The following is a 14,721-nucleotide window of genomic DNA, read 5'->3' as shown; positions in this document are numbered from 1 at the left end:
AGTGACCAGAACAAAAAAACCCAGAAGGTAAGGACTGAGAAAGCAGAGAGAAGAGAAAAGAGTATTAACTTCAGAATCACTGTGAGAGAGAGGACTGCTGTAACACTATTCAGCTTTCAAGCTCAAAGTTAAAAAAATTCCCCCAAAATCTAGGGAGTTAAGTAGTTATAAAAAAACCTTTGAGTTTTTAAGATTTCTTCCAGTGACAGAGTTAGGCAGGTCAGATTATTTATCAAAGAGAAGATCAAAAGACAACTCAGGCACTCAATCTATAAATAGCTAAAACAGGAAAACTATGTTTGATGATAGGAGATAATTCTTATACGTGTTCAGCAACGGCGCACACAATCCAACAGATGTAACTTGTAACTAGCAACCAAGTTAAAAAAAAAAAATATGGGTAAAGCAAATGAACTTAGGTAACTGTAGGCTTCTTGAGACCTCATTGTAAATGCAGAAATTACCACGCAGTTCCTCTTTGGCCTCTGCCACAATCATCTGGCCAAGACTTCCCCCAAAACGGCCTCTAATGGCCTTAAGAATCTATCCAGCTGAGCTTTAAAAAGACACTGATTCCCAACATAAAAAGTTCAACCTGAAATAACTGGGTTTGATAACACCTACTTACAGATGAAAAATAAAGCCCTTCACCACAAAAATTATCAGATTAAGTTCTATGGCTGTGTTAGACAAGATCAGGAGATGATGAGAATGGTATCATGTTATCACAAAACATATAAAAAAAAATCAAAAGGTATATTGAGTTTCCTGAAAATATATAGGGCAAGAATGGGAAGTAACTCCTTGGAGAGGTACAAGTACATATGCCATTTAAATTACTTGCAAACTGTCATTATCCCCTGGACTAAGATTGTCAAGTGACCATTCTCACAGAAAACAGATAAAGAGAATAATTCAGCCCTTCGGGTAAAAAAAAAAAAAAAAAAAAAAAGAGTAGAGCATCGAGCTACAGTGAAAGCAACTGTTCTTCAGAAGACACTGATTTAGACTATTACACAGCAAGCAGATGCATTCACTTTAGACTATTACACAGCAAGCAGATGCATTCACTTTAGACTATTACACAGCAAGCAGACGCATTCACTTTATGGCAATCCTTGCTCTCCTTTTTGGAAAAAGGAGTAACAATGTTAAACTTCCCTCAAATAAATAAAAATAATTAAAACCTAAATCCCATAGCTGACAGGAACTTTTTCCTTTGCATCACTCACTTGAAGATTTGACACCCTGGGAGCACCTGAACACCCTCACCTTGAAGTCTTTAAGGATTTACCCTCACACAACCGTCAGAGCAGTAAGCCAGCAGTCTTCCTGCTTGAAACACGGCGGGTTGCAGCAGGTAACAATCTGGACACAGTGACAATTTCCAGGTGTTTTTTGCCGTCAGCTCCTTACAGCACGTCTTTTGCCATACTGCTGCATACCAGAAAGATCAGGCGACGGACACAACTGGGTCTATTGCTACCACATGCTCATCTCGTGCCCTGGAAGGTAAACTTCCATGGAAAACGAAAGAAGGGTTTAGCTGATAGCACAGCAAGGGAAAGATCTGAGGAGTGAGCAGGCAATACCGCAGAGAGGGAACTCCTCCCCAGCACCAATATTACGCACGGAGGCACAGCAGCCAACCTCACCACCCAGGGCATTCGAGCTGATAAGGCGAGCAAAGGCTCATCTCATTTAGGCAACAGCTCAGCTGTTCACAGACGGTGATTTCCTTTTTTCATTAACCTCTGATAAAAAAAAAGAAGTATGAAAGAGACAATAACGTAAAGGATCTGCACTTTCTTCAGCTTAAATTCAGCTGAATTACCAGAAGGTCCCAATAGTCTGAGAGTAAAACAAGTGTCTTCGCTCAGCTGGGTTCAGTTGGGTCCTCAAGCTGCCCTGGCATGAAGGGCTGCAGCAAACTAGCAGTGGTAGATGAAAAAGTGGTGGATGAAATAACTTTCCTCCACTCGTTCATCCCACTTTTCGGATGGACTCTGAAAACGGGTGCTGAAAAATGAGGCACGTCCCATGTGCTCCTGAACGAACCGCCAGCTGTCTAGGCTGTCCCCACGGCAGCGATAGCAGATCAAACCCCTCCTGAGGTCCTATCCTCTTCAGAGCAGCCCACCTACCGCTGCTTTCTCTTTTGACAGACCCCCCTCCCTCCCCACCCCAAACGCACACACCACAACCTCCAGCCGCACTTGGCCGGGCAGGCGGGCAGAGCTAAATGGGCAGAGTTGAGCCACACTGCCTCTCAGGGTGAGAAGAGTCAGACAAGTAACAGCACTGGCTAATCTTCCTCTGTAATTAAGGGAAAGCAACAGGGTGCAGAGGGAACCGCAGGAGCCCAACTTCACACAGACAGTGCAAGTGCTTTTCCTGGAACGAGGCATAAAACAAAGTCATCATTCAGATGCAAAAGAGAGGGTTGAGCACTGAAATTGTCATGAACTCTTCATTTGTACAAACTGTACAAGTCAGACCACAGGGACTCATTTTCTTCACCATTCTTGGACACTGGTATCTTAAATACACATCTCAAAACCCAAATATTTTCAGTCATTTAACCATGAGTTCCAAGAAAACTAAGTTTAAAAGCAGCGTGAATCCATTCAAAATGCACTTGAAACAGCCTGAAACAGTTCAGGAAAAACATATCCTATGGCTACCGTAACTGCAGGGCAAGTTCCTACCGCTCCAGAGGAGAGGTTGGGGCCCCCAGTGACAAAAGGCCGGATCAGCAGTTCGGGGCTGCAGCTGGCAGCCAGGGGCTGCACGCCACACTCTGAGCTTGGGTCAGCAAAGCCTGACCCGCTCCAGCACAGTTCCTCCCTCCTTCTCCACTGCGGGAGAAGCTACCACCGTTTGTTCAGCAACATGCTAGTGCAACTGCACAAGTGGGGCAAGAAGAGATGCTGCAGCACACCCCACCTCCTGCTGCACCGAACGGGCCACAGTGGCACCCAGTACAATGTATGCTCTTAAAATTAGCATACATCCAACACCAATAAAACACGTGCAACTATTAGCGCGAGAATACAGCCCAAGAAAGCAGAGGTGTTTTGGGACGTTCAGGGAATTGTTTTTGGTAAGACCATGCTCTACGTAACCCAAGAAGATCTCAAACGCTGAAATTTGTAAGTGGAAAAAAATATTTCATATCCAAACAAATGGAGAAGACTCATGCCAGAGAGTGAGATAATTAAGGTGGAGTTTAAACGACTAAGAAAAAATTGCTGCATAACAGAAGTTTTAGAATATTTTATGACTTTGCAGATGAGAACACTGTTTCATTTGACTGAAAAAGGTGTTGGGAAGGGATGGCCCGTGCCTTTTTGCAGTCCACTGAACAAATTTTTTCATTTTGCTTTTAAATAGATGCATTTGACCTCCAAGTGCTTGTACATGTTCCCAGGCTCAAAATAAAACAAAGAGGAAGTCTGTCTGCACTTTAAACAGCACTTCCTTTGACATTGCTTCTCTTCTTTCCTAAGTCTGCAAAAGCATCTTTGAATCTTAAATTAAAATAAAATCTCAGGCCTGGCATGTATATTGCAAATTATAATTGCCATACAACCCATGAATCTAAACATGTATCTACGTGAGTTGCTTTGCCTTTTTAAAATAGGCATAAATAAATAAATAAATCAAAGCTTACCCTACTTTACAGGACAGGATACCATGATGGAAATCAGGAAAATTCTACCTACAGCACTTAAAGAAAGCATATGCTTCAAAAAAGGAGGAACAAAGGCATTCAGCAGTCCATGCATAGAAGGAGAGAAATTAAAATAGGGATAAACTTAAAAAGATGATTGAATGGCCTGTTGAACCGGGGTCTATGGGACCAATCTCAGGGAACTCCATGGGAACTAACGACAACATTCCCACAGGAACAGGCTGGGTCTACACAGCAGCAGAAGTTAAGTTTTATCCCTACAGCAACACAACATTTTCAGGTTCCTTCTGTTCCACTGTGTCACTCCTTTATTTTATTGGCTTGTAGAAAATCAATTAAATAATTTTTCTATGAAGCGAAGTTGATTCAATATTCTGTGTAATGTTCATACTCCAGTTATACCATGAGACTCTGATCATAAAAGGCCCTTGTGAAGGGAAGAGCTAACAAAGGGAATGGATTTTCTCTTCCAAGAACAGCACAGCGGTTACTATAATATTCACTTTTCTTTCAAAACTCCAAGATCTCTCTCAAAAATTCCCTTTTAGTTCTATTTTAATTAAACTTCAAAAGCCTCAGCTGTTCAACTGCATACCTATCAATTCAGACTGAGCAGAAAACATTTTACCAGACTGATAACTAAAGTGCTTCAGAGAACAGCAACGTGCTGGATCTTCTCTGTTTGAATGCTCCTTTTCTGTGCTCTGGACGGCACAATCTGCCTTTTTGCCAAGGGGATCAGTGTAAGATGTTCCTTTTGGGACTGGAGCTCCTCTTTGTTCCTAAGCAACAGATTTGCATAAGCTGAAGGAGCAAAGAAAAATGCTTTTCACATCATTTACTGGCCTGCCTGATTAAAGTCAAAGACAGAAGAAAGCAAACAGCAGCTGACAGTCCTTTGTGCAACAGATTTGACATACTGTTAAGCTTTCAAAAATACGTCTGTGACTGGAATAAAAAAGGCTCAATAGGTGCAAAAGGGAAAACAAAAATTCCGGCATTTAATTATCCCATCCCAGCACCATAGCAAGTCCCAGAAGAATGGCCGCATAATGGAAACAATTAATTTAGTATTAGACTCCTATGGGGCGGCATGGCTCACATTAACTGCTTTGCCCTGACGTTGGAGGGGTGCAGGGGAGGAAGCAGGCTTCCAAGAGCAGGCACAAATTTGGAGGAGAACATAATGCTGAAGCACAGAAAATCTTTCCTTAGAAAATCTCAACTTCCCAAACTAAAAGCACTTTGTCTTCAGTCACACATGAATTTTTCACGCAACCTTCTTCATTAAGGTAGCCTACACTGCTACCAGACCAGCTTCTGTCCCCTGCAGGGAAACATCACGACAAGCGATTCCCTTCTCTTTACACAAGCGAAACTATGCTATGACTGTGCAACCAAGGTTCAAGGGCTCAGCGATACACCAGTCTTATCACCTCGGACTCCAAATTCTGTGCAGCATCAGATACTTTGGTAAGCAACAGCAGCACCGTTTATGCAACCTAAAAGCCACGCTTTCATGAGTCAGTACTGTTCCTTCTTCCCTCCCACGCCATAATCAAGGTCAGGAGGACACCACTGCTAACGATGCTGTCATAGCTGAAACAGCTCGCTGACACACTGACCACCAGCACTCAGATGACAATCGGTCACACTTGTCAATTAACTATAGGCGTTCCCTTCCAATGCCCTGGATGAATTGAAGCACATTTCCAATGACAGGAAGGCCTGACGCTCCACTAACCTCACAATAGGTTATGAACGGGAATTCTCAGGCTCTTTGGACAAAGCCTACATCAAGATTGGTGAGCCGCGGTGGGACAGAATTGCCTTCCTTGATGCCTGCCACCAGGTTCAGGTCTACTAGCTACTCCCTTTTAAAGCTTCAGTAAGAAAACTCTCCCACAATTAGACAACATCGTGTAACCCTAGCACTCCCGTATCATAGCACAAGGCTGGAGTCACTATATCCTTGCTAGCAAGTTAGCACAAGAGTGGGTTTATCTTCTCCTGCTGTGCTAGCAGCCAGCAGTAGCACATGGATGAGCACGCACTAATTCTACAGCAGCAGTACCTGCAGTGGATGATGCAGCAAGTAATCACCAGGTATTTCAATATGCAGCCTGGCTAGTACTATGCATCTGCAGTATCATTCCACACCTTGAAGCTTTGGAAGAGAGGTGCAACAGCCTGATGACAAAATGTAGGGTCAAATGCTATCCCCACGCAGGAACCTCAAGCGTAGTGCGATACACACACTTCAAAAATGGGAAACTGATTCTGCTTGTTGCCACTCGTTTTATCTGAGAATCCATTACGATGATATGGGAGAAGCCTAACCCTGTAAAGTTTGCTCCAAAGGCATCCCACGCATGTGAACAAGGAGGAAGGGCCTGTCGCTGCAGCTTGGTCTGCAGCACGCAACCCCCTCTGCAACGGCACTTGTGCTACAAGAATTCACAGAGGGGTTTTGCTTGGTTTGTTTTATCTGTGTACCTAAGCCTGAAGCCCAAGATATAAGTCGCCAATATAAAATAAAATTTAAAAATCTGCTATTGGTGGAGCTAGAAGGCTGAGGGGGCTTGTGTTGATTTACTAATTAATTCTTACTTTTTTTCCATGTTCACTCAGAATACCAACTCAGCTCTGCATTAATCCTAAACTTTCACACATATTAAAAACCCCTCCACAATATTTGGTCTCTCTTCAGGCTGGAATGAAGATAGAAGAGTTAACTGTTGCCTCATTCTAGGTCAGGTGTGCTGAGGTCTCTCTTGCTACACCTATTTGCCTCACCCCTTTAACACTCCCCTGATACCACATCTTTGAGTTGCATCAACTGCAACTTATGTTCTGCTTGTCCTTCAACTTCCAGTTCTTTCTTTTTATTGCTTCTTGACTAACTCCCTCCCCTTCTCTTTTTCATGTTCTTTTCCTCTCACCCAGTTCACTCCTCCCCTCCCCTGTTGTTTAATCTTCTCTTCTTGTTTTGCTGCTTTGGCCATTTTGCTGTGCTGCTGCCGCCTCCTGCGGCTGTCCTCGACGCGCATTTCTTTCATACTTCTGATTCTTCCTGCTGTTGCATGGGTGTGTTAGGAAGCAATGCTGCACAGCATTGCTTTGGGCAAGACTAAAGTTTAGCACTGAAGCACCGCGCTTATGGCATGTTCAGCAGTTGTGAAAAGCTCTCTTGTTTCTTAGCAAGGATAAGATTCCCAATGTAAGGATTCTGCAAAGAACAAGGAAGGAAGCAGCAAGAGCAATAACCACCCCAGAAAGAAGAGGAGAAAGCACGTGTGCTCGGAGTTAACCCGGCATTCCTCAGACACAGCACCTTTCATCCTGCAGGACTACCATCAGAGACTGCTCATGCTTGTGCCTGTTCAACATGGATTTGGTTGGTTGTCCTTTGTATTTGGTGGGGGGGACTGCTGTTACTTTAATCAAAAAGGGTGCACCTGTGAGCATATGCTGAAAGGAGCAGTGGATGGTGGGCTGAGCACCAGTCTGTCACATTACAGGTGAGGGAGATGAGCCACAAAGATCAAGAGAAAGACAAGAGTCTGGAGTCTAGATTTCAATCTAAGCAATAATGCAACCCCTCAGCCATAGACAAACTGTTCATTTAAGCATGTGAGTTTTTGAAACGTACTTTCATTTCACAAGACTTGGGAGAAATAAAGAAGAAAACATTGTTTTCTCAGGGAAGAGAGAGACAGCACTCTCTTCTTGAGCCCATTTCCAGACATGGTTGCTCCAAGGTCAGCCTCACCGCTTCTGGTGGAGCCCACTGTCGTGGTTTAATCTCAGTTGGCAACTAAGCACCACGCAGCCGCTCGCTCACTCCCCCCCCGGTGGGATGGGGGAGAGAATCGGAAGGGTAAAAGTGAGAAAAACTCGTGGGTTGAGATAAAGACAGTTTAATAGGGAAAGCAAAAGCCACGCATGCAAGCAAAGCAAAGCAAGGAATTCATTCACTGCTTCCCATCGGCAGGCAGGTGTTCAGCCATCTCCAGGACAGCAGGGCTCCATCACGCGTAACGGTGACTTGGGAAGACAAACGCCATCACTCCGAACGTCCCCCCCTTCCTTCTTCTTCCCCCAGCTTTATATGCTGAGCATGACATCACATGGTATGGAATGTCCCTTTGGCCAGTTGGGGTCAGCTGTCCTGGCTGTGCCCCCTCCCAGCTTCTTGTGCACCTCCAGCCTTCTCAGTCGGTAGAGCACGGGAAGCTGAAAAGTCCTTGACTAGTGTAAACACTACCTAGCAACAACTAAAACATGGGTGTGTTATCAACTTTGTTCTCACCCTAAATCCAAAACACAGCACTGTACCTTTCCTCGGAAGGAAATTAACTCTATCCCTGCCAAAACCAGGACACCTACCCAGCAGCAGCCCCTGCCTGCGGGGAGGCCGCCAGCCACGGCACCGCTGAGGGCAGCTGCTCAGGTCGGGGCAGCCACCGAGTTTCCCTTCCACAGCACCTCCGCATTATGCATCCAGCTCCGTCGTAACAGCATATGGCCCCGATGACATGACAGGCATTAATTATATCCAGCAGGTATTTCAGTGCAAACCTGCAGATGAAGCTCTGGCTGACTTATTTAAGTTTAAAAAGTGAACGAAGGCTTCAATAAAAATGACTTTTCAAAAAAGAGGCTGCGTACCATCATTCCCACTCCTTCCCTCAACCTTAAAGTACTTACTAAAATCAGCAGTACAGCTCCCTCAACTTTCACTGAAGCAAAAAAAAATATGCTTCTTTATCTGAAAAATAAGTTGGAAGATATTTTAGGCAAATTGGTACTATTCATGCTTTTTATTTAATATCCAACACGGTACAAGAATAATGTACAATTTTGCAAAATTACAGTATTTTAAAAAAACAGGTTTCAGAAGCTGTTAAAAAAAAAAAGTACCGCTACGTGCATTTTGGGGAGGAGAGGGAGAATCAGACAAGAAGCAAGTTATAATTTAATAGTTCTCTTAAAAAAATTAAGGAAATACTACAGGACAGGGTGGAGGAGAAAACGGAAATAAGCAAATAGCTTTTAGTTTCTTAAGCTTTCTTTTTCCTCTAAAAGAGCTCATCATCTCTAACCTTTTATACAATACATGAAAATATGCAATTTCAGTAAAAATTCATCAAAAGCTTTACTTCTGATATCACCTGACGAGCATCCACATCTATCTTGAGCAACGTGTCATGATAGTTTAACCTGAACTTTACATTCAGAACATATAATTCAGTGCACTCTCCTTATTGATTTAATGTATGTCAGTGAACCCACTTCAAATAATTGGAGCTACACTGAAAGACGACTATAAATCAAGCTCAGGTCTACAGCATTTTTATTTCCTGCCAACAAAGTGTCCATGTCCCTGTCAGAATTAAAGTATTTTAAAGTGACATACAGCACTACCATATTTTTGTCTAAGCCCTGGAAACAAATCTCTTGTATACCTGTAGTGCATGAAGTAAGCATCTCCGAAAGCTCCTTGTACCATTTACACAGCTGGAATCACTGCTCAGCATGTCGACTCTTGAGACTCATGTCCTAACATGAAAACACAGTACTGGTTCTGAAATCTGAGTATTTGTTTCTAAAACCAAAAGCACCATTTAATTCTTTTCTTTTACTTAATACTGTATTAATTCATAAGAACATTACTAAGACTCAACCCTGCTAATCATTTGTAGAGAGTGTCACCTAATAAGCATAAAAGTCTACACACTGCCTGAAGTCTTGAGATGTCTTTTGGTGGAGGGAGGGGAGGAGGAATGGCATTTTTTTTGCTCCAAATGAGTAATTCTTGGCTTTAAAAGTTGCTTGGTCATTCTACTACCTCCTGACCAACATTCCTGAAAAGCAGACCTGCAGAAACCAGCCCTGTGAGAGGCTTGCTGAGACACACAGCGTTAAACTGAGAAAATGTCCCAACATCTGGTTCGAGCATGGAGAAATCATGCAATTTCACTCCACGAGTAACTGCTTTATAAACCAGGGAAAGGGAGGCACCACAGCCTGCTGCCCTGGCGTTTACCTCTAATGAAAGCAAGAACAGAAGTGTCAGTTCTTCACGTGTTAGTGTTACCCAATTATTAGAAATAAGAAAAGCTTTATTAAAGTTAGTAGGTAGAACCTCCCCTCCTGGGGAGGTCATTCACTTTAAGCTGCGCCTATGCCAGGGCACCTGTCCCAGCAACACAGACGCAGAACCCGAGAGCAACCACCCAACTGAAGGACCACCGTGTTCACCTTTACTTCTCTCAGGTTATTGAGAAGAGTTTAGCAGGGACCTCGCTACGTGACTTGGAGGGTTGCAGGTCCACACCTGGCAGAACACAGCCAGGTTAAGTCCCACGCAGGGAGCGCCTAGCAAGCAGCTTGTTTGGCTACAAAGGGATTTCCACCCCGAGAGCCCTCCCTGAGCTCAGTGCCTCACCGGGCCGTGAGGCCGATGGCCTATCTGGGTCCCTGACAGCAGGAGCAGAGTGCTGGTGGGATGAAACAGCTACCGAAGATGTGGGGAAGGGATATGGCAGCACAGCACAAGCACTGCTCCTAGCCATCCCTGGGACCACCACCTCCCAGCCGTGGAGGCTTGGAGAGCTGGGCTCCCTCCCCAGCACTTTGCTGCCCACAACCTTAAATCACGTCCCCTACAACTGTCTTTCTCCAGAAAGGCTACACAGCTATAAATTCACTTGCTGTCCTGCTGACGGTTAGCCTGAGGGGAGGGGGGTTTCTGCTGAGGTGGCAAATACCTGACAACTATTTGTGCCATACCCACATTTACCATCACCCTACTTTTTACAGTTAGAAGTCCGAGACTGCCACTTTTCCCAAAAAACACTGAACTGTTTGAAGACAGGATTTCCTCCACAACGCGCACATTTATGAACGCACATATATTTATAGTCATAATAGAGGTAGAGAGCAAAAAGTACATACTGACACAGAGAAAATCTTTTAAGTCCTACGAAGCAAACAAGCTTCAGGTTTTTTTGCCGGTGTGTTTACGAGGATAAGGAGCGACCCAAAAGATGAGTTACAACATTTTTGGTGCCAAGGGATCGAAAGATTATCTGCTATTTTGCACCCTCTGCCTTCCTGTAGTAAGTCTCATCAATGCATCATACATTAATTTTACCTCTAGAAGGGCAGGTGATGTGGACTAATGGAATTGTACTTAAACCAAGAAAATCAATGCACACTCTCAGTTATCAGTATTACACAGCAAAGCGTACCCCTGAGCCCTACAAACATCAGTTTCTAAGGGCAGATGTATAGTAAAAGAAGAATCCTAAACGGATGTCTGTAGCTTAAAATATAAGTACTGTTACTAAGTTGTCAGTAAGTTTTTGTAGGTATACAATCATATTTCACAATGTTGAAATGTCCTTCTTCCATGTTACTGTGTCAGATCTGCACATATGCACAAAAAAAGGACAATACAGGTGGCTTTCATTTGTTATGTATTCAAGTAACAATGTAGCCAAGAACTAACAAAATGCTACAGTGGCATCTGGCAGACCTTATTCTCGTAGGGCAAGGTGTACGTTCTAAATATCAATAGTTTCCAAATCTGTTACATTTACTACTCCCTTTCTGTGTGATCTGGCTGAGAGCACGTCCAAATGGAAGCTCGGGACTGTTTAAACGAACCACATTCCCAAGCGCCTGCGTGGATCCACCCGAACCACTTCACGGGCCATTCACGCTTGGGTTGTGTCAAGCTCCTGCAGCATCCCCGGGTAAACAAGCCCTTAATTCGGTTCAAGAATAATTGCTTATTAAGTTGGGGCTTGCCATAGTAACTACAGCTATTTAAAAATATATAAACAATAAAAATTCAGAAACGCGCACTGTCACTGTTTCAAGAGAAGCTAAGTCAATCATCCGGCTGACTTCTGATTCACTATGGTATAACACGCCGCCTGACATTAAAGTTTACTTTACTCGTTGGTAAAGGAACCACACGAAGAACTTGCCCTGAGAAGGCAGAGCAATGACTGTAAAATGAGACCGTCTTGATGCACACGTAAAACGTGTGAAAATTATGCTAAAATTAATTCTCTCTTGTATAGCACTGCAAGCGATTCTAGCAGCTTTCGGGCCAAAGGACGAATAAAACTGAATCTAAGAAATGGAGCTTTGTGGGGATTTTTTGTTCCATCTTTTTGTTCCAACTTTGCAGCTCCAATCCGACCGCCCTGAAGCTTCCACCTCAGCCTGAATATCCTGGAAATCTTCAGGAAACAAAACAAAAAATAAAAATCAGATGATTCTGAGAAGACAGTTATAACAAGATTGTGAAACCTACCCTTGGGAACTAGCCACCTTCCAAGGCAGCCCTCTTGCAGAATGCATAAACAAAGTACTAACCAAAACTCAGGAGTATATCAGACAAACTTCTAACATAAAACATGTAGCTGGAACAGATATCTGTTAATTATTTAATTACACTTTAAAGTCTGTGTAATCAATCGAGAGAATTTGTAGGTTCAAGCCCAGGGGACAATTTCCACCTGAGGCAAACTGAACAAATAAGAATTTTCTTAATGAATGCTTTGGATATTACACATACATCACTAAAGGACTAGCAGCTTTTGTAAGTCACACATTCAGGATTTAAGAACTGAAAAGTCTGGACTGTTTGTGGAACATTCCCTTTCTTATAACGTAGATTTATTTTTTTAAAACACATATGCAATTCAGCTCCACTTAGGTTTAAATATTGTGCTATCTACTAAGTCAGAAGTTTTAAGCTAACGCTGCTGAACACATTTCAAACACCACTCTGCTCTCCCCATCATGACCCTCAACAGGAATTGACCAAACCCAAGGTCTGTAAACAAAACACACAAAGTCTTACTCATCCTTAACAGGGCAATTGGGGGGGTGTGTGGGGGGGAGTGGTGTCTTGTTTATTTTTCTAAGATTCTGAGAGGTTTATTCTTAAACAACGACAACAGCAGCAAAATAGGTGTAGCAATCTGAAAACCACAAAGTACAATTGAGAGATTTCATCAATCACATCATCCTTTAAAAAAAAAAAAAAAAATTAAAAATTCAAGCTGCTGCAGAGAAAGCCTACTGTACATTTCTTAGAGCGCAAGCTGAGCAAGCTTTGACAATACTGGGACTAAGCCTTCCTGCTGTACCCCAATGCTGTACAGGCTGCTTCCGAATTCCTCCTCCTCCTTCCTGGCAGCTACAGAGGCACTGGCTGCCTACACCAGCCAGACTTCACAGACCAGTTGTCTGGGAACGCTTAAAGAGCCTTTTACATTAGATCAGGAGAAACTCTGTGTTTACAAATGCAAAAAAAAGAGTTTTTAAAAGGCAAAAGCAGGACTTAAATAAAGCCAAGAACCAGAACACTTAAGTAAGGACTAGCAATGCATTTTCTAGCATATAGCTCAGAGGTACTCAGTCTGAGCAGAAAACAGTTTGTATAAGTGCAATTAATATAAACATAATCCAGAGATCACAGAATTGCATTATGCTATTATTAGAAGTTCTGCTTTGAAAAACACGCTAACCAGCAACACTGCATGTGTACGTGTTCAGTAAGTTTATTATGTTAAAGTTATGGCAAATAAGTAACTGGAATGCAATAAGGACTGGAGTCGCTCATTAGCCTAAGCCTTCCATTTCCCACAGTTTACAGCAAAGCGCGGTATGACCTTCTAATTAAGAAAAAGTTCCTCCAGACAGCTTTCCTGCCCCTCCAATGCACACTCTCCAGCCACCACTGCAGGCAGACTGGCTACATCCCACAAAGACAACTTCCTCCTAACAGCCTCCCTGGCACAACCAACCATTTACATGTCTAAATAAATGCTACTCAAACCTGCCATCAAACGGCACAGGAATAAAAATCAAGGCAACGAGAGCCTACTGAAGGGCAAAGACGATTAGCAGAGTTGCCAATGAACTACGGGAATACTCACACAGACGAAGTGCATGCCTGCCTTCATCACTTTGCTCGTCAGAGCCAGGCAGGAGAGGGACGGGGGTAACAGACCATCCACCTGGGGAATTTCGTGCTTACATTGCTGCTCTCACTACAGCACAGTTATTTTAACTGCACAACACTTAACTTCCTCAAGAGGAAGTTACTCGATGTCCTTAGACAGACACTAGATCACCTCCTTCATCTGAAGAGCGGGATGAACTTGCATGGGGCTTTTTACTCCTATTTTTCCCCATCTAATCCGCTCCCGGACAGCCTAGGAAGCAGAACTCCAACCACCCCTGTGTTACAGACACACGGGCTACGCGTGAGAGAGAACAATTCAGACCCCACACCCAGAAGAAGAGGCTAAAATTGGCTTTTAGGTGACTACCCCTGAGGCTTTACCCACTGGCGGGGCCCCCCTGAGGGAGCGGCCACCTGCCTGCCTGCCGCCGACAGCCGCCTCACAGCGCCCGGCCAAGCCGCCGCCCGACCCTTCCCGCCGCCCGCCCGCAGCCCCGCCGCAGCAGCACCTCCGAGGCGACGCCCGGCACCCCGGGGCCCGGCTCCGCCCGAGCAGCGGGACGCCCCGCGGCGGCACCGGCACCTTCAAGCCGGCGGCCCCGGGGAGGCCCCGCGCCCCCGCGGCGGGGCGGGCGCGGCCCCGCAGCTCGGCGGGCCGCAGCCTGCTGCGAGGGGGTCAGCCCGGGGGAAGCACCAAAAACAGAGCGGGGGGGGAATAAATAAAACAAAAATAAGCGTATCGGGCTCGCGGTCACTAGCGAGAGGCGCGCGGAGGGGGCACGGAACCGCCCGGCGCCTCAGATAAAGCGTCTATAAACGCTTTATAAACGGGGGAGGGGGGCGAAGGCGCACCCAAAGCGGCGGAGTCGCCGCCGCCGCCGCAGGGACGGCCCCCACCCCGCCGGCAGGCCGCTCCGGGCCCGGGGAAGCGCTGCTCACCCGCTCGCCGCCGGCTCCCGGGAACGGCGCTGCACCGGCGGCGGGAGGGGCCCGTCTGTCCGCCCGCCCGGGGGCTCCGCTCCGCTCGGCCCGG

General features: G+C 45.0%; 1 protein-coding gene across 2 annotated transcripts in view; it reads right to left on the bottom strand.

Annotated features, from left to right (window-relative positions):
* Positions 1–14,721, bottom strand: part of CYFIP1 (cytoplasmic FMR1 interacting protein 1) — an 80,515-nt gene extending 65,794 nt beyond the window's left edge. For both annotated transcript variants that reach the window (XM_076358809.1, XM_076358801.1), the window contains exon 1: positions 14,628–14,721. The gene's annotated coding sequence lies outside the window, so the exon portion shown is untranslated. The remainder of the gene's footprint in view (positions 1–14,627) is intronic.

The sequence above is a fragment of the Aptenodytes patagonicus genome, chromosome 1, assembly GCF_965638725.1.
Source record: "Aptenodytes patagonicus chromosome 1, bAptPat1.pri.cur, whole genome shotgun sequence".
Classification (NCBI taxonomy): domain Eukaryota; kingdom Metazoa; phylum Chordata; class Aves; order Sphenisciformes; family Spheniscidae; genus Aptenodytes; species Aptenodytes patagonicus.
Note: the sequence above shows the minus strand (reverse complement) of the source record. Positions and strands in the feature narration are given on the sequence as shown.